The 18302-nt window shown below is 42.3% G+C and overlaps 1 protein-coding gene across 4 annotated transcripts in view; it reads left to right on the plus strand.

Moving 5' to 3' along the window:
- The first annotated feature begins 3303 nt into the window (after positions 1-3303).
- The window catches only part of MTMR4 (myotubularin related protein 4), a 52072-nt gene continuing 37073 nt past the window's right edge, over positions 3304-18302 (plus strand). For 2 of the 4 annotated variants that reach the window (XM_081346548.1, XM_081346550.1), the window contains exons 1-2: positions 3304-3388; positions 9694-9923. The gene's annotated coding sequence lies outside the window, so the exon portion shown is untranslated. The remainder of the gene's footprint in view (positions 3389-9693; positions 9924-18302) is intronic. The other 2 variants (XM_081346549.1, XM_081346551.1) reach the window with 2 other exon arrangements.

Raw genomic sequence — 18302 nt, forward strand, 5'->3', positions numbered from 1 at the left:
TGCTGGTTCTACATGCTTGCTCTTTGAACTGTCTGTCCTTTGTTGTCAACCTGGAGTGAGAAAGGAATGTGCCTCTGGGCATCTGTCTTATCACTCGCCGCAGAAGAAAAAGGTGCAAAGACCCAACAATGTCTTCACAGGCATGGGAAACAAACTCTATTATCAGCTCCATTCCCACAGCGGAGACTGGGGATTGGCTCATTTGAACTGACCGGATGAACTATTGAGGTGGGGTTTGCTTGGTACTCTTTTAACCTATTGATCTGAGCGGGAAATCCTGCCTTCTATGCCTGCTATCAGCTTCTCCTAATAAAAGTTCCTTTTGGAATGAAACTGTTCCAAGAGTCCTGCTTTCTTGGGATGAGTTTTTGAAGTGGGTCCTAACCAGTGGTGGGATTCAAATATGTGAACAACCAGTTCTCTGTGTAGATGCTGCTTCCAGAAGTCCATTCTGGGCCTGGGCAACAAAAAGTTAGCTACCGGTTCTGCCAAAGTGGTGCAAACTGGCTGAATCCCGCCACTGGTCCTGACAAAAATGCAATTTAAAAAGATTTAGTGAAATGGGATAAGCTAAAAATATCAGTACTGTAAAAAGTGTTAGGCAATTGTGCAAAAGTACTTTAAATTAAGAAACAGCTGTGTAGGAGGTTAAAACTGGGTGCAGAACAGCCAAAGCTGGTTACTAAGGTGAGCATGTGAAAGATGGTTTCATGGCAAATATGAGCACAGGAACCAGACATAAAGTAGCTATACTGCATCAGCAAAGTCTCTCCCCGGTAAAGATTTCAAAGCAGACTGGGGTTTCTAGATGTACTGTTCAAGCTATTTTGAAGAAGCACAAAGAAATGGGCAATGTTGAGGAGCATAGACACAGTGGTCAGCCAACAAAACTTAATGCAGCAGATGAAAGACACATCATACTTCCCTTTGACATTTATTTTATTTATTTTTATTTATTTTAATCCCATTTATATCCTGCCCTTCTCCGAAGACTCAGGGCGGCTTACAATCTAAGCACAAATCAATGTGCTTAGCAATAGCCTTCATTCTATGTATATGCCTGCTTATTAGGGCTCCCCCCCCCACAGCGGCATTATTACAAAGTCAGCTTATTGCCCCCAACAATCTGGGTCCTCATTTTACCTACCTCGGAAGGATGGAAGGCTGAGTCAACCTTGAGCCTGGTGGGATGCGAACCTGCACTAATTGCAGGCAGCTGGTGTTACTTTAAGGAGGCATTAGCCCACTGCTCCACCAAGGCCCATCAGAAGATGTCCAGCAATGCCATCAGCACAGAACTAGCAGAAACCAGAGTGCTCCAGGTATTCCCATCTACTGTTCAGACAAGTCTGACCAGAAGTGGTGTTCATGGAAGAATTGTAGCCAAAAAGCCATACCTCCAACATGGAAACGGCTAAGTCACTCAACTATGCACAGAAACATAAGAATTGGGATGCAGAAAAATGGCAGCACGTGGCTCTGGATTGATGAGTCAAAATTTGAAATATTTGGCTGTAGCAGGAGCCAGTTTGTTCACTGAAGGGCTGGAGAGTGGTACAATGAATGTTTGCAGGCAACAGTGAAGCATGGTGGAGGTTCCTTGCAAGTTTGGGGGGTGCATTTCTGCAAATGAAGGTGAAGATTTGGTCAGGATCAATGATGTCCTCAATGCTGAGAAATACAAGCAGATACTTACTATCATGCCATACCATCAGGGAAGCATATGATAGGCCCCAAATTTATCCTGCAGCAGCAGAATAACGGCCCCAAACATACAGCCAGTGTCATCAAGGACTATCTTCAGCATAAAGAACAGGAAGTTCTGGAAATGATAATTTGGCCCCCACAGATCACTGATTTCAACATCATTGAGTCTTTGGGGTAACATGAACAGACAGAAGGTTTTGAGGCAGCCTACATCTATAGAATCCCGAGTGCCGCATAACAGAGTGAGCACCTGTTACTCGGCCCAGCTTCTGCCAACCTAGCAGTTCGAAAGCACGTAAAAATGCAAGTAGAAAAATAGGGACCACTCCGGTGGGAAGGTAACAGCGTTCCGTGCGCCTTTGGTGTCTAGTCATGCCGGCCACATGACCACGGAGACGTCCTCGGACAAGCGCTGGCTCTTCGGCTTTGAAACGGAGATGAGCACTGGCCCCTAGAGTTGGAAACGACTAGCACACGTGTGCCGGGGAACCTTTACCTTTTACATTCATAGAATATCCATGGTTAGTTCTCCAAGATGTTTAGAACAACCTTGAAGAAACCTTGCCAAGTTCCTTCAAAAGCTGTGTGCGAGTATACCTAGACCAGGGGTAGGAAACCTTGGCTCTTTTATGACTCATGGACTTCAACTCCCAGAATCCCTGAGTCAGCATAGTTGACCCAGGAATTCTGGGAGTTGAAGTCCATGAGTCATAAAAGAGCCGAGGTTGCCTACCCGTTCTAGGCTCATAATCTCAGCAGCGACCGTCCTTCCCAGCTCGCAGCCAAGGCGCTTTACCAGGAGAAAGGGGCGCTTTCCACCTGCATCCGACCGAAGCTTTTCCTCATTATCAGCCAATTACCAGGGCAACCGCTGTTAAACTTTAATTAATGCCACTTAGATTATATTCGACAATATAATTATTATTTTATTTTTTACATAATCTGAGTTGATGGAAGTATAAATTTTATTACAATGCCAGCATTCGGTGGGCAATACATTAAACGCCTAGCGTTAACACGCTCACTCACCCACCAAGCCCTTCCTTTCAAGGCATACCAAAGGAATAGACTACAGTAATTGGCCTATACAAGCCAAGGTCCCGCCTTCTCTTTTGATTGGACCAAAATAGAGGCGTAGTAGAGGTGGGGCGATGTGATTGAACACAGTCAGTGGGATTGACGCTGAAAGACAGAAATTGATATGGAAATGTCTTAACTGCTGCAGCACCCAGGCGTGCCTCTCGTCACAGCCAATCAACTGGAATATTTTATTTCCCACCCTTTTTTTGACAGCCCTGAGGAGAAAATGGCCGTGGGCGCCTTTCTCTCTCTCTCTCTCTCTCTCTCTCTCTCATCCTGATTGGCTAGCGTGAAGGACGCGCTGTGATTTCTCATTGGCTGTTGTGGCCTGCCCCTTCCCCTCCCACCCCTTTTCTTCCTCCTTTGTCACGTTGGGGAAGAATGATTGACGGGAGCAATGACCAATCTGAGCACCAGATGCATAGAATTGTCTCCTCCAGGAGGCGCAATCTCAGTTTCTGGATTGGATCTCTGTGACGGGCCTTGATTGGCTGACAGCGGGCACTGTGAAGGAGTGGCTGGCTAGGCAAGTGGGCGGGAGCTGCACGAGGCGCTTGAGGTGGGAGCAGCGCCGTCAAGAGAAGGAGGAGGAGGAGCGCAGGTGAGGAGACCCCTTTCGCGCTCGCTCAACCGGCCGCCCTCTCCCCTCTGTCCCCTCATTCTGCGGTGGCGGCGACGGGCTTCGTGGGTGGGGCCTTAATGTCTCCGGGCCTCGCTTCGTTTTGGAGAAAGAAAGCGAAGGCCCAGGCCGGACGCCTTTCCCTAATAGCTGTCAGTCTTAAAAGCGAGGGGAGGAGCCAAGACAAACCTCGCCCTATTGAGGGCATATCAGGCCACACCCCCAAAGTTCTAACGAGTTGTTCGGCGAGCTTTGAACATGCTCAGGAGAACTCCGGTTTCATTGGGCCCAGTTCTCACACTTTAATGAAACTTCGTTTTCTCGAATACGTGTAGAATCTTTTTAAGTAGCTCTGGCTTTATTCTTCCGGTCTTCAACTCCTGCCACCAGTTTGTAGTGCCATTTCTTAAAACAAGAGGGAGGAGCCTTGAGAAACCATGCCTTCTATTGTTCAAGCATATTAGCATAATAAAGTCAAAATTGCAAGCCAGCAGTGAATTGGACTGATGTGCTTTGCTCCTTGTTAAGGCGGACTTGGGTTTATATGTTACAATAAAATTTTATCTTTCAAAGTGGTTACATTTTACTATGAAATATAACAGCAATGTTATGTTTATACTACAGATTAGGAGTTCAGAATTCAATCTTGAACATTTTTTGTCTAAGAAGAGAGCCCTGATTATTTAAACAGCACTTTTACACACTAGCTTTTAAAGTATGGGTTGTTTATGTAAAAAGTATACATACATGATGTGCATATGACAATATTTTTCTTACAAATACAAAAAGGTGGAGGCTGCTTTCCTTCGCTGTTATATAGGAGGGAATGCTTTTTATGTGATATGTATATATGTTATCTAAAAATAAAGCCATGTCTTTTAAAGTATTTTATTTAATTCAGGCAAACTTAAATGATTGCAGTGCTAGGATTGTAAGCCAAGATGGGCAAGATATTCCTGTGCATCTTCGTAGGAGAAAAATGGCAACATTATCCAGGATGACTTTGTGCTTTTTTTAAGGCTAACATTGCTGTGTTTAAGATTGTTAGGTATTGTATAAATTTGGTCTAGAATTATTAGCCATTTAAGCCAGCTACAACCCCCTCCTCCCTCCCCCCAGTCAATTCCATTTAAAGAATCCTTGACAGAAGATTGTCCAGTTTCTGCAAAGGAATGGTAACCAACCACCTTGCAATTTGTTCTACAGAAAAGCTACTACTACCTTAAAAACTTTTTAAGATTCAAGTGGAATCTATCTTCCTGTGTTTCAAGAGCATTATTCCATGTCCTGCCCACTGGGTTGCAGCACAATGACTACAAGGCCTTATCTATATTATTGATTCATTTTATATCTAAAAAATAGAATCATAGTCATCCTGTACTGTATTTTCTCTAAGATAGAGATGCTTGTCTCTTCTCATAAGATGGATAATCTTTACTGCTTTTCTTTGCATCTGTTCAGTTTGTTTGAATCCTGCCTCCTGTACTTTTGATTATTTTTTTCCATGTGACAAGCTTTTTATTTGTCTCAATAAAATGTCATTCTATTATTTTGGGAAGAATTCAACTATTTCCCTCCCCTCCCATAAAATTCTCTTTCCTTATTTTCAGAAAGAATTTTCATTAGTGATGTTTACCCCAGATGCTGTAACAAAGTAAATGCTTGCATATAGGATACTGAGTATATAAATTCACAATATATTAATTCAAAGTAGTACTATCCACTAAAAAGTTTATGTTTTTCTTCTGTGCTGTTTTCAAGTGTGTGCATGCATCAAGTGTTTATTTTTCTATCAAGATAGGCGCCAAGAGCCATTAATCTGGGCTTTAAACTAAGCTTGCACTGGGATGTAATGTATAAATTGTTCATGCATGTGATTTATCCAATTAGATATTTTTAATAGCTATATATTCAGTCTTCATAGAAACTCACATCTGTATATATGGATAGAAACAATCTTTTCTCTGTTTGTATTGCAAGAATCTTTTCCACTTTGAATTGAATTGAATTAGCATAGAAAAGAACAGTACTGAATCTGAGATTTTCTGCATAGAAGGCATTCTTCCATTGACTGATGGGCTGTCTCCAGATGTGATTTTTGAACTATGGCTTCATAAGAACTCTAAAACATGATGAGGGTAGATTTCCAAACTGAAACATCTCTTATTACTCTCCTTTCTTAAATCCTTCATGTAGGTGCATAAGAAGAATGCAACTGTATATATTATGAAGCAGCCCTGTGTTCACTTTGATATTAAATATCTTTTGAAATGATAATGTTAAATAAAGAGGGTAATATTGATTCATTTAGAACATCTTCCTAAAAGCAGAAAACTGTCATGTTTGCAGTCTTTGAGATATGAGAGAAGGGGCTTGGTACATGATTGGCTGCTTACAGATAGATGACAGAAAATCACTTTATATTCTCAGAAGGATGATTTCATTTCATTATAATAGTAAGCTTTTCATATGTTACAGATCAATTCCGGTGTATTCAAAACAGATTCTAAAATAGGATATGTGGGTGAGGGCAAAACTTTATGCTTAATTCTAAAGTGAAGCAGCTTGCAGATTATCCATAGATCTTCTCTTTAAACCACTTGTATAGGGTTGCTTGGGTGTGGAGTTTAGGAAAGAAAGAAAAATTAAGAATATAATGAAGAAAAAAAGAAATATATAAACTTTCCCCATAACAAGTGCAAACAGTTTTAGTAACATTACTTCTTAAAATACAACAAATTAAGGGTTACTAGAGATGATGTATCTGTTTTAACCTTGATCAGATAAACAACTTTATATTCCTTTTTTACTTTTACTCTTTATTCCCTTCAAATAATCTACAACTTGATTTCTTTTTTTTCCCCTTTGTCTCTTCTCACAGAATTCTTCAAACAAGTCTTTTCTGTAAATCCAATATAGGAAAGTTATTCAGGTTGCTCTTTTGTTATTTCTATATTCCTTTTAATTATTAAGACATCAGCCAATTTCATTTGTATATCCAGTATAGCATCTTTTTTCCGTACAATTCTTGTAGCCTGTCATTTTAAATCCACTTTGAAATCAGTCTCAATCCGAGCCACTAAAACTCTTCCATAGCATCTTTTAAACACGGTCTGTTTATAGAGGCAGTCATTCTTAAAATTTTAATTTCTGGGTCTGTTATTCAATAATATCCTTCCATATGTCCATTATTAAAATATTTTGCTTCATTTTGTATTAATAAACAAAATTTAAGCACTGTCCTTTAATTGTGATCTTTAGTTTCTTCTGGTTCCCTCTAAGGCACGGGTGTCAAACTGCCGGCCTGCGGGCTGCCAGGCCTGCGGACCAGATGTTTCATGGTGAAATCACACCCACCCCATTGCCAGCAATGGAAAAAAAAGTCACGATACGTCACGACACATCACGTGATGTTGTGAGTTTGACACCTTTGGCCTTCAAAGTCTCCTCTCATCATTTTTAAAAAAAATCAAAATGAAAGGATTGTTCCACAGGAAGGATTTTTTATAATTACTTCTAAAATCTTATTTCAAATCCATCTGGACCCTTTGTAACTTTCCCAAATCAAAATCTTAATCTTTCTTGTTTATTCCATTTTTTTAATTCTTAAACTTGTATTTAAAACTTCTTTCACTAAGAATTGAAAGGAACTCAACCAGGGCTATAAAGATTCCTAATAGTCGAAAAGCAGTTAACATGCAGTTTCCAAAAATGATTAGAAAAGTATGTGTAAATGCAGAATCCTTTTGAAGGCACAAACTATGGTTTGAGTAAAGGTGGCTTTAAACCCATTGGAGATCATTGTGTTGTGGTCACCTCATGAGGAGCATCTGTATGTCCCATTGTTTTCAGCTTGCAATTTTTCCCCTGGAAGTTTTGTGGTTTATCATTCTTAGTATTTTGATTAATATTACCAAATTGAGGATACATTCTTTGTAGACAAGTAGTTAGGTAAGTGTTCTTTGTTCCTTTTTCAATCATGAGACGAGATATGAAGCAAAAAAATATTTTTTAAGATAGCAATAGCACTTATATACTGCTCCATAGTGCTTTATAGTACTCTTTGAGCAGTTTACAAATGCCAGTATATTTCCCCCAACACACTGGGTCCTCATTTTACTGACCTCAGAAGGATGGAAGGCTGAATCAGCCTCGAGCCGGTCAGGATCAAATTCCTGGTTGTGGGCAGAGTTAGCTTGTAATACTGCATTCTAACCCAGGGGTCCCCAACCCCCCAGTCCGTGGACCAGTACCGGGCCGCGGCATGCCAGAAACTGGTCCGCGCAAATAAGCAAAGCCCCATCCATAGGATGCAGGCAGCACACAAAATCATGCACCCTCCGGTCCATGAAAAAAACTCTCCAGGGAACCGGTCCCTGGTGCCCAAAAGGTTGGGGACCTCTGTTCTAACCACTGCACCATCACGGCTCCTCCAAGATCTTTTTGTTATAGAGATTCTCTGGTATTATTTATTTATTTTATTTTATTTTATTTTATTTGTATACCGCCCTTCTCCCGAAGGACTCAGGGCGGTGAACAGGGCAATAAATACCAAAATACAAAAATTAAAAACAGATTAAACCATAGTGCCCAAATACAATAAATAAATTACTTAGAAACAATAATTAAAACCCAAACCCATCAGACCAGGCCGGCTTGTTCAAACAAATAGGTTTTTAGATCACGTCGGAAGGAGCGAAGGTCAGGAGCCATCCGGAGCTCAACTGGTAAACGGTTCCACAGGTCAGGCGCACCCACAGAGAACGCCCTCCCCCTGGGGGCCACCAGTCGGCATTCTCTGACCGGTGGCACCCTGAGGAGGCCCTCTCTGTGGGAGCGCACTGGGCGGAGGGAAGTTGATTTTTATCTTTGTTGTTTTTAATAAAAATTTACTTTCTACAAAAATATGTATTTAAATTATGTATATTCTTTAATATTTAAATATATAAGGGAAATAGATTTATCTAGTATAAGCTTCATTAAGTTAACTGGGATGACTTACTAAGCATTTTACCTTTTAAAGTTAATAAATTGGGTGATCCAGTTTCTTATATATACCGGTACTCAAATTTTAAAAATTTATAAAATCATTTTTATTTTATGCTTTGTAGATAAAAGAACAGTTGTAATGCTCACATGGAAAATCTTTTTATGAATATTCATAAATTTAATCCAGTTTCCAATCACTAGCCATCTAACATATCTTTCCTGGAGTTTGACTATCAGATAAGTCTTGTAATGTATCTTGTTAGCTTTTAAATTTACACTAGAATTACCTTTGTGTGCTTGAGGTAGTAATTTCTTATAGTTCCTTTAAATCCTTTTCACTTCCGAAATATTTTTTTCTTTGTTTTATTTTATTTCAATATTTACATTTGTCTAGTTCACAGGTGTCAAACTCGCGTCGTTACATGACGTGTCGCGACATAACGTGCCTTTTTCCCCATAGCCAGCAATGGGGTGGGGGTGGGTTTGGCATGACGCATCCAGCCCGCAGGTCGGCAGTTTGACACCCCTGTTCTAGTTCACATTAACTGCTCAAAGTTGCTTACAATTAAAGTCTTAAAAAAAATAAACCTAATTTGTTAGAAACCTGCAACACAGCAGATAAAATTTTCCAGGGAAACAATTGTTTATATTACTAACGGACTGTGTGTATGATAAATATCTTCGCAGAGCAACCTTGTAAATGTTCCATAAATTTACAAGTTTAGCTAGTTTTACCACCTATGTTTATTTGTTAGGGAAGCATAATTAATCTTTGTTAATGAAGATAAATGCTGGGATACATTAGAAACTATTTGCTCAGGGATTTATTTTTTTTTAGATCAGAGTTGTGTGGATGAAGATTGTGATCTAGAGACTTGGTTTGTGTTCATTCTTCAGTTTGTGGGAAATGAAGCACGGTTGATTTCTTTTGCCTATTTTACTTGACCTTCTGTTTTTTTACACAACTGCAATGTTGCATCTTGAGAATTCTGAACCATAGAGCAGGCAGAAGATCCTAGTAGTCCAAATTAAGGATTTGTAAGATAGTTTAAATTTGAACTTTTCTGAGTTCATAAACCCTGTTTGGCCTAAGGACATGGTTGTTTGTTTTTTTTAGCCAAAATGGATTATTTCTGAAGGGATATGGGTTTGAAACAGCTTCAAGTTCACAGTAGGTGTTTTCATATTGAAGCTCAGAGCATTCTTAGACTGGACATGAAAATTGTTCTAAATCCAGTTAGAATGTTTTGAACTCAAACTAGCTCAAATTAAAAATGTTTTGCTTCCTACTCATCCAGATGATACGGAAAGATTCTATGAAACCTTTCCTGAAAAGGAAGACTGTTACTCCAGACTCTGTCCCCTGCTGTTGTAATCCAGTTCTCCTTTGCTAATATTGAAGCAGTGAAGAATTATTCCCAGTTCTCATGACAGTGATAAAAGGACCCTCTTTATAAAAGAGAAGACTAGGACCATCTGCCTCTTCCTCCTTCTCTCCTCCTCCTCCTCCTCCTTACAAAGAAAAGAGGTAAGATAGGGCTGGGACAACTCTTCACTTTTTTCTATGTGATATATAGTTTTGTCTTCAAAACTTCAAACCTTTTTGGGAGTACAGAGGCAAATTACCTGTGAGTACAGCTAGGCAAAATATTTATGAAGATAGAGACTGGCTTATTTTTATTACTTCTGAATGGACGATAGTACTGCTGCTTCAGACAAAGCAAGGTCTGTGGACAGTATGAAAAATGGAGGATTCTCCTTAGATGCCCTTTGGATGGTTGGGCTAACCTGGTTTTTATAACATGTTATACAATCTGCACCTAGTCTGTTTTTGGTATTCACTGTCATAGGTTGGCTGCTTGGACAGATTCAAGAAGGAAAGGTCCGTCTACTACTAGTTGTAATGGCTATGAGGAAACTATAATTGGAGGCAATCTGCTGTATGAAAGTTGCCATTGCTTTCATGCACTGGTTCCTAAAATTATTTGACTGATCACTTAGGGAAGCAAGATTCTGGACTTTTGATACATCACAGTTTCTGAGTACGGTATATTGGAAAAGGAGATGTGACTTCACAAAAATGGAAGCATAGAAAATAAATGAGAACTATATTGAAAGAGTTTAGCTTTGAAAATTGTACCTGATGATAGTTACAAAAGAATGGAGAAATGAACCTAAGAGAAATGCTTTAACTTTGAAAGAATAGCAGCTATTTTCAGAAATGAAGTCATCCCTGTCTTTATAGTGTTAGATTTCTTAATAAATTTTGGTTTCTTGGCTTCTTATTTTAGATCTAAAGTGAAACTTAAGTAAAGGTTTACAAAATGATTATGAAATGAAGATATTTTTGTGGGAGGCTATATTAAAATATATGTATATTTAAAAAGAGACCTTCTCTGTCTTAATCATGGCTTGTTTAATGTAGAAGAAAACTTTAAATATTTGTGAGAATCTTGAATAAATTTAATCGACTCTTCACCCCGCAAAAGAGGTCTCTGCTAGAGGCAAAGTGCATTTGCTGGGGAGCAACAGAAGACCAATGTGTAAGATGACCAATGTAAGAGGGGGGGAAAACTTACCAGCAGTAATTATGTAGAAAGGAAAATGTCAGCAAATGATAGTATGTTTCCTACTCTTGTTTGATAAAATCAGGAACTTTTATTTCACATAAATACAGAAATAGAGATACTTTTCAGTTATATCTACAGTAATATATTAGCATTGTGCTTAAGCCTTCACCCATGATTTATTGCATTTTTATATTAAGGCTGACAATAGCTTAAAGCACGAAATATCATAGAGTTCTATGTCTTACTTTTAGGGAAATAGATATAAGATTGCAGTTCAATGAACTGATTAATCAGTGTTTGCATATAGTTTAGCTTCCCTGCTAGCACAGCCAAGTGCCAGATCTAGAGTGTTCACTAACATGTATCATCTGCTTCTGGAGTAATCCAATTTATTGAATGATCAGTCCAATTACTGAGTCCTTAAATTTTGGTCAAAGTAGAAGTATAGGATAACTCTGTTTTTAAATAATCATAAGCCAGTTTTCTGCTCAGAGGATTCCAGGCTAAACCCACTTACCAAGTAATAATTCCCATTCAATTAAAAGGGATTTAAGTCTGATATTATAGGATTGTTCCACAAGTAAGACTTGCTTAGTTTCACTAGGAAATACTAAGAAGGAACACAGCTATAACTATTTTGTTTTATTTAAAATGTATGTTTTCAAAATCAAATCCCAGATAACTTACTATCTATTTTTTTATTTTAATTCCATTTATATCCCGCCCTTCTCTGAAGACTCAGGGCGGCTTACAAGCTTAGCAGTAGCCTTCATTCTATGTATATGCCTGCTTATTAGGGCTTTCACACACACCCCAAGCGGCATTATTACAAAGTCAGCTTAATTGCCCCCAACAATCTGGGTCCTCATTTTACCTACCTTGGAAGGATGGAAGGCTGAGTCAACCTTGAGCCTGGTAGGATGCGAACCTGCACTAATTGCAGGCAGCTGGTGTTACTTAAGGAGGCATTAGCCCACTGCTCCACCAAGGCTCCTGTCTAGTACTATATCCCTTAGTTCTAATTTGCCAATCATTCTCAGAGGCAAAATGACGTCAGGGCATAGTGCTATATTTTGTTAAAGATATGCAGGGATAGGAATGGTGTTAGTTTTGGTACTTTTCTCCTTATTCATATTACCTGATACCATTTCGAATATTGTCCTGCCACAGTTGCCTCTGCTTCAATTCCCCTTACTTGTCTATCTCCCCTCTTCATCTTTGCACTTTCGGATAGTTTCCACTCCACCACTGCTATCCCTGCTGCCCTTAGCTGAACTTTGTTCTTCTTGTTGCTGGCCCAGTATCCAGGCGCTGGCCCAGGGTGCAGATCTGGGATGCGTATGGCAGAGTGGGAGAGCCTTATCCACTGAAGGGAACTCACTGGGCCCAGATGGAGAGGAGGCAGTGGGACAAAGCTAGTGGAAGAGACGGGAGGGGCAGGCACTGGCTTCCCAGACAAAGGAGGCAGCTTCACAAGGCTTTGTTCAATGGTGACTGATGCCACCTACACAGGGAGCTGCCATCCCTATAGCTGCCCTACCCCCTCCGCCATCTCCATCCCACTGCTTCCTTCCCATCTGAGCCTAACAATGTCCCTTTGGCAGAGAAGGCTCCATTGCTCTGCCACACTCACCATGCATGTCCTGGGGTCACACCTTCACGCAGCCCCTGGATCCTGGGCCAGCAGGAGGAAGAAGACAGCAGACGTCAGCCAGAGGCAGGTGGGTGGCAGGAGTAGACAAATGGAGTACAGGGTGGGCAAAAGGACACAACTTGAATCACATGATTACAAGGTGCTCCAGTAGCCATAACTTCATGGACTGGTCATAAATATCATTCGTTCAGTGCTGTCATAACTTTGAATGGTCGCTGAAAAAATAATTGTTAAGGGCTGCCTGTAATTTAAGTCTCTCATTTGTGCCTCAAGTGAGAACTCTGAATAGTACCCTGGGCTGGGTCTGAAGTAGAGGTTCAGGCCTTGAATTCAGCCCTAGTACCATTGCTGCCACTTAAAACGACCACCGTGTGTCATTCTTCAAGGCACAGTTGTCCCCCATGACCCAGTGCTCCCCGGAATCTGCATTCCACTAACCTTCAGGCACTGTTGACAGGCCCCTGCAGCCTACTGGAAGCTGCTCCAAGTCGCACAAGGCGCTTGTTCTTGCAGTGGCTTAGGAGAATGCTTTTCTGCGGCCTAAGCAGCCTCCAAAAACCTCATTCTTGCATGATTTCTGGAGACTCTGGAGTCCATATAAGAAGACAGCCCTCTCATGTGATTTCCGGAGGCCGTGCAAGAGCACATCCCATTTTTCTGTGGCCTCCACAGCAACTGAAAATCACATGAGAATGGGGCGTCTTTTCAAGAATATTTGTTGGGTGTTGGTGTACACCGGTGTGTCACCCAATGGCATATATCTTTAACATATATGTCATAGGTTTGCCACCAAAATCCAAAACAAGTGTGTATTTCTTTCCCCTTTTCCTTCAAATACTGAGATCCCTGCTGAATCGGACCAAATCAAACAGGACCAAACCAGTGTTCTGTCTGTTGCAGTTTTTGTTAACAGTTGTGAGCCCTTCAAGGAAGGGTAGGTTAAGAAACAGATTGAAGAAGGATTTCTGGAATGTTCCTTTACTATTTTAGGCTATAGTAACAGAATCTGGTTCCTCTGCTCCTCTTATGTAAAACAATCTGATTTTTTTTCTCTTACTTCTTCTTTCCCATGACTGTTTTTTTTTACTTTTTCTTAAGATTTTTTGCATTTCTTTGTTAAGGTTATCTTCATGCTCCTTTACACCATCTAGTTCTTAACTAGATGTTCTTCCTCACTGTTTGTTCTTTAGTAATTGATAGAGCTATAAATGAAAAAAGGGAGAATCTGTATAGCCAATTTGACGAATAGAAACTTCAATTAAATATTTATTTCACACCAAAGTTATTCTTTCTAATTTAGCAAAATGTGATTAAATTTGGTGGGGAAGTTGAAGCTGATAAAAGAACATTTGAAGTACAAGATGAGCCAGAGCAGTGCAGGGGCTGTGGAGGGAAAATAAACCTGAAAAAAATGCCCAATACAGTGGGACAAAAAAGTATTTAGTCAGCCACCAATTGTGCAAGTTCTCCCACTTAAAAAGATGAGAGAGGCCTGTAATTTTCATCATAGGTATACCTCAACTATGAGAGACAAAATGGGGGGAAAGAATCTAGGAAATCACATTGTAGGATTTCTAAAGAATTTATTTGCAAATTATGGTGGAAAATAAATATTTGGTCAATATATACCCTTTGTTGGCAATGACAGAGGTCAAACGTTTTCTGTAAGTCTTCACAAGGTTTGCACACACTGTTGCTGGTATTTTGGCCCATTCCTCCATGCAGATCTCCTCTAGAGCAGTGATGTTTTGGGGCTGTCGCTGGGCAACACGGACTTTCAACTCCCTCCAAAGGTTTTCTATGGGGTTGAGATCTGGAGACTGGCTAGGCCACTCCAGGACCTTGAAATGCTTCTTACGAAGCCACTCCTTCGTTGCCTGGGCGGTGTGTTTGGGATCATTGTCATGCTGAAAGACCCAGCCACGTTTCATCTTCAGTGCCCTTGCTGATGGAAGGAGGTTTTCACTCAAAATCTCACGATACATGGCCCCATTCATTCTTTCCTTTACACGGATCAGTCGTCCTGGTCCCTTTGCAGAAAAACAGCCCCAAAGCATGATGTTTCCACCCCCATGCTTCACAGTAGGTATGGTGTTCTTTGGATGCAACTCAGCATTCTTTCTCCTCCAAACACGAGGAGTTGAGTTTTTACCAAAAAGTTCTACTTTGGTTTCATCTGACCATATGACATTCTCCCAATCCTGTTCTGGATCATCCAAATGCTCTCTAGCAAACTTCAGATGGGCCCGGACATGTCCTGGCTTAAGCAGGGGGACACGTCTGGCATTGCAGGATTTGAGTCCCTGGCGGCATAGTGTGTTACTGATGGTAGCCTTTGTTACTTTGGTCCCAGCTCTCTGCAGGTCCCCCCGTGTGGTTCTGGGATTTTTGCTCACCGTTCTTGTGATCATTTTGACCCCACGGGGTGAGATCTTGCGTGGAGCCCCAGAACGAGGGAAATTATCAGTGGTCTTGTATGTCTTCCATTTTCTAATAATTGCTCCCACAGTTGATTTCTTCACACCAAGCTGCTTGCCTATTGCAAATTCAGTCTTCCCAGCATGGTGCAGGTCTACAATTTTGTTTCTGGTGTCCTTCGACAGATCTTTGGTCTTGGCCATAGTGGAGTTTGGAGTGTGACTGTTTGAGGTTGTGGACTGGTGTCTTTTATACTGATAACAAGTTCAACCAGGTGCCATTCATACAAGTAACGAGTGGAGGACAGAGGAGCCTCTTAAAGAAGAAGTTACAGGTCTGTGAGAGCCAGAAATCTTACTTGTTTGTAGGTGACCAAGTACTTATTTTACCGAGGAATGTACGAATTAATTCATTAGAAATCCTACAATGTGATTTCCTGGATTCTTTCCCCCCATTTTGTCTCTCATAGTTGAGGTATACCTATGATGAAAATTACAGGCCTCTCTCATCTTTTTAAGTGGGAGAACTTGCACAATTGGTGGCTGACTAAATACTTTTTTGTCCCACTGTATATCCCTATGGGGATAGGCAGTCGGATATCAGTTTGGAATACAGGTAGTCCTCGACTCACAACCAAAATTCAGCCCAAAATTTATGTTGCTAAGACATTGTTAAGCAAATATTGCCCCATTTTATGACCTTTCTTGCCTCAGTTGCTAAGTGCATCATTGCAGTTGTTAAATTAGTAACACAGTTAAGTAAATCTGGCTTCCCCAATGACTTTGCTTGTCAGAAGGTTGCAAAGATAATCACATGACCCTGGGACACTGCAACCAACATAAATATGAGTTGCCAGTTTTTATCACGTGCCTAGAGGGATGCTGCAACAGTTATAAGGGTGAAAAATGGTCATAAGTCGAGGACTATCTGTATTCCAGTCTTAAGTTCCTTTTCTGGTCATATGACCCAGAAAAAGACATGTAACTCATCATGTTGTATACATAATCACAACAGGAGGGTTTAAGTTTAAGTTTAAGTTTTATTTAATTTGTATACCGCCCTTCTCCTTGGTAGGGACTCAGGGCGGTTCACAGGGCATATATAAAAAAGACAATACAAAAATTAAAAAAGATTAAACCCATGCCCAGTTAAAACAGTAATACAAATCTAAAACGACAAATTAAAACCCATAATCCCCCGTCAGGCCAGACCAGCCATTTCAAATAGGTGGGTCTTCAGGCCACGACGGAAAGTTCGGAGGTCTGATGCCGTCCGGAGCTCTACCGGCAGTTGGTTCCATAATGCCGGAGCGCCCACAGAGAAGGCCCTCCCCCTGGGGGCCACCAGTCGGCATTCCTTGACTGGCGGCACCCTGAGGAGGCCCTCTCTGTGGGAACGCACAGGGCGGAGGGGAGTTGATGCCAGCAGCAGGTGGTCCCTGAGGTATCCCGGTCCCATGCCATGTAGGGACTTAAAGATCGTAACCAAAACCTTGAACCTCACCCGAAAGACAACTGGTAACCAATGCAGCTCGCGGAGCAAAGGTGTAACATGGGAGTACCGGGAAACTCCCAAGACAACTCTCGCGGCCGCATTCTGTACCAGTTGGAGCCTCCGAGTGGTCTTCAAGGGAAGCCCCATGTAGAGAGCATTACAGTAGTCAAGGCGAGAGGTCACGAGCGCATGAGTAACCGTACACAGGGCATCCCGGTTCAGATAGGGCCGCAACTGGCGCACCAGGCGAACCTGGGCGAAAGCCCCCCTAGTCACGGCCACTATATGATCTTCCAAGGTAAGCCGTGAATCTAGGAGGACTCCCAAGTTGCGAGCCCTATCCACGGGGGGTAAGAGCTCACTCCCCATAGAAAGAGATGGAACATTTTGGATGTCCCGGGATGCCGGAATGTACAGCCACTCAGTCTTGTCAGGGTTGAGTTGAAGTCTGTTCCTCCCCATCCAGACCCGAACCGCCTCCAGGCAACGGGACATCACAGCGAGGGCATCACTGGGGTGGTTTGGGGTCGAAAAGAAAAGTTGGGTATCATCAGCATATTGATGATACCCAACTCCAAAACCACGAATGATCTCACCCAGCGGTTTCATGTAGATGTTGAACAGGAGAGGCGAGAGAACCGACCCCTGAGGAACTCCACAAACGAGAGACCTAGGGGCCGATCTCTGCCCCCCTGCCAACACCGACTGCGAGCGTCCCAGGAGATAGGAGGAGAACCACTGAAGAACTGTGCCTCCCACTCCCAATCCCCTGAGACGCCGCAGCAGGATACCATGGTCGATGGTATCGAAAGCCGCCGAGAGGTCTAATAGGACTAGGACAGAGGAATAACCCCTATCCCGAGCCCTCCAGAGATCATTCACCAGAGCGACCAATGCCGTCTCCGTGCTGTACCCGGGCCTGAAACCCGATTGGTAGGGGTCCAGATAATCCGCTTCATCCAGGACCAGAGGGAGCTGATGCGCCACCACACTCTCGACAACCTTCGCAAGAAAGCGAAGGTTGGAGACTGGACGAAAGTTGTTCAAAACAGCTGGGTCCAAGGCAGGCTTCTTGAGGAGAGGTCTCACCACCGCCTCCTTCAAGACGGTGGGGAAATAACCCTCACTCAAAGAAGCAGATATAACCGCCTGGAGCCAGCCTCGTGTCCTCTCCCTAGCTGCATGAACCAGCCAGGAAGGGCACGGGTCCAACAAACATGTGGAGGAGCTCAGCCTCCCCATAATCCTGTCCACTTCATCAGGGGTCACAGAATCAAACTCTTCCCAGGTAACATTGACAAGACCGCCCGTGTCCTGATCGCCTGACTCTGCCCAGCTGGAGTCCAGACCGGTCCGAATCCGAGCGATTTTATCCGACAGATGTTGGCTAAATTCCTCGGCACGACCCTGCAAGGGATCCTCCCTCACCTCCTGATTAAGAAGTGAGCGAGTCACCCTAAACAAGGCGGCCGGGCGATTATCTGCGGACGCGATGAGGGTGGAGAAGTAATTGCACCTCGCCACCCTCATCGCTGTGAGATAAGACCTAATGTAGGTTCTTAACCGCAACCGGTCGGGTTCGGATCGGCTAGACCTCCAGCAGCTCTCTAGGCCCCGTTTCCGACGCTTCATCTCCCGGAGCTCCGCGGAAAACCATGGAGCTCGCTGGGATCTGCGCCGGGTCAGGGGCCGCAAGGGTACAACCCGGTCAAGTGCCTCAGTGGCTGCCCTTTCCCAGGCTTCCACTAAGGCATCCGCCGAGCTGTGAGCA

This window comes from Vipera berus (assembly GCF_964194415.1).
Source record: "Vipera berus genome assembly, chromosome: 1".
Classification (NCBI taxonomy): domain Eukaryota; kingdom Metazoa; phylum Chordata; class Lepidosauria; order Squamata; family Viperidae; genus Vipera; species Vipera berus.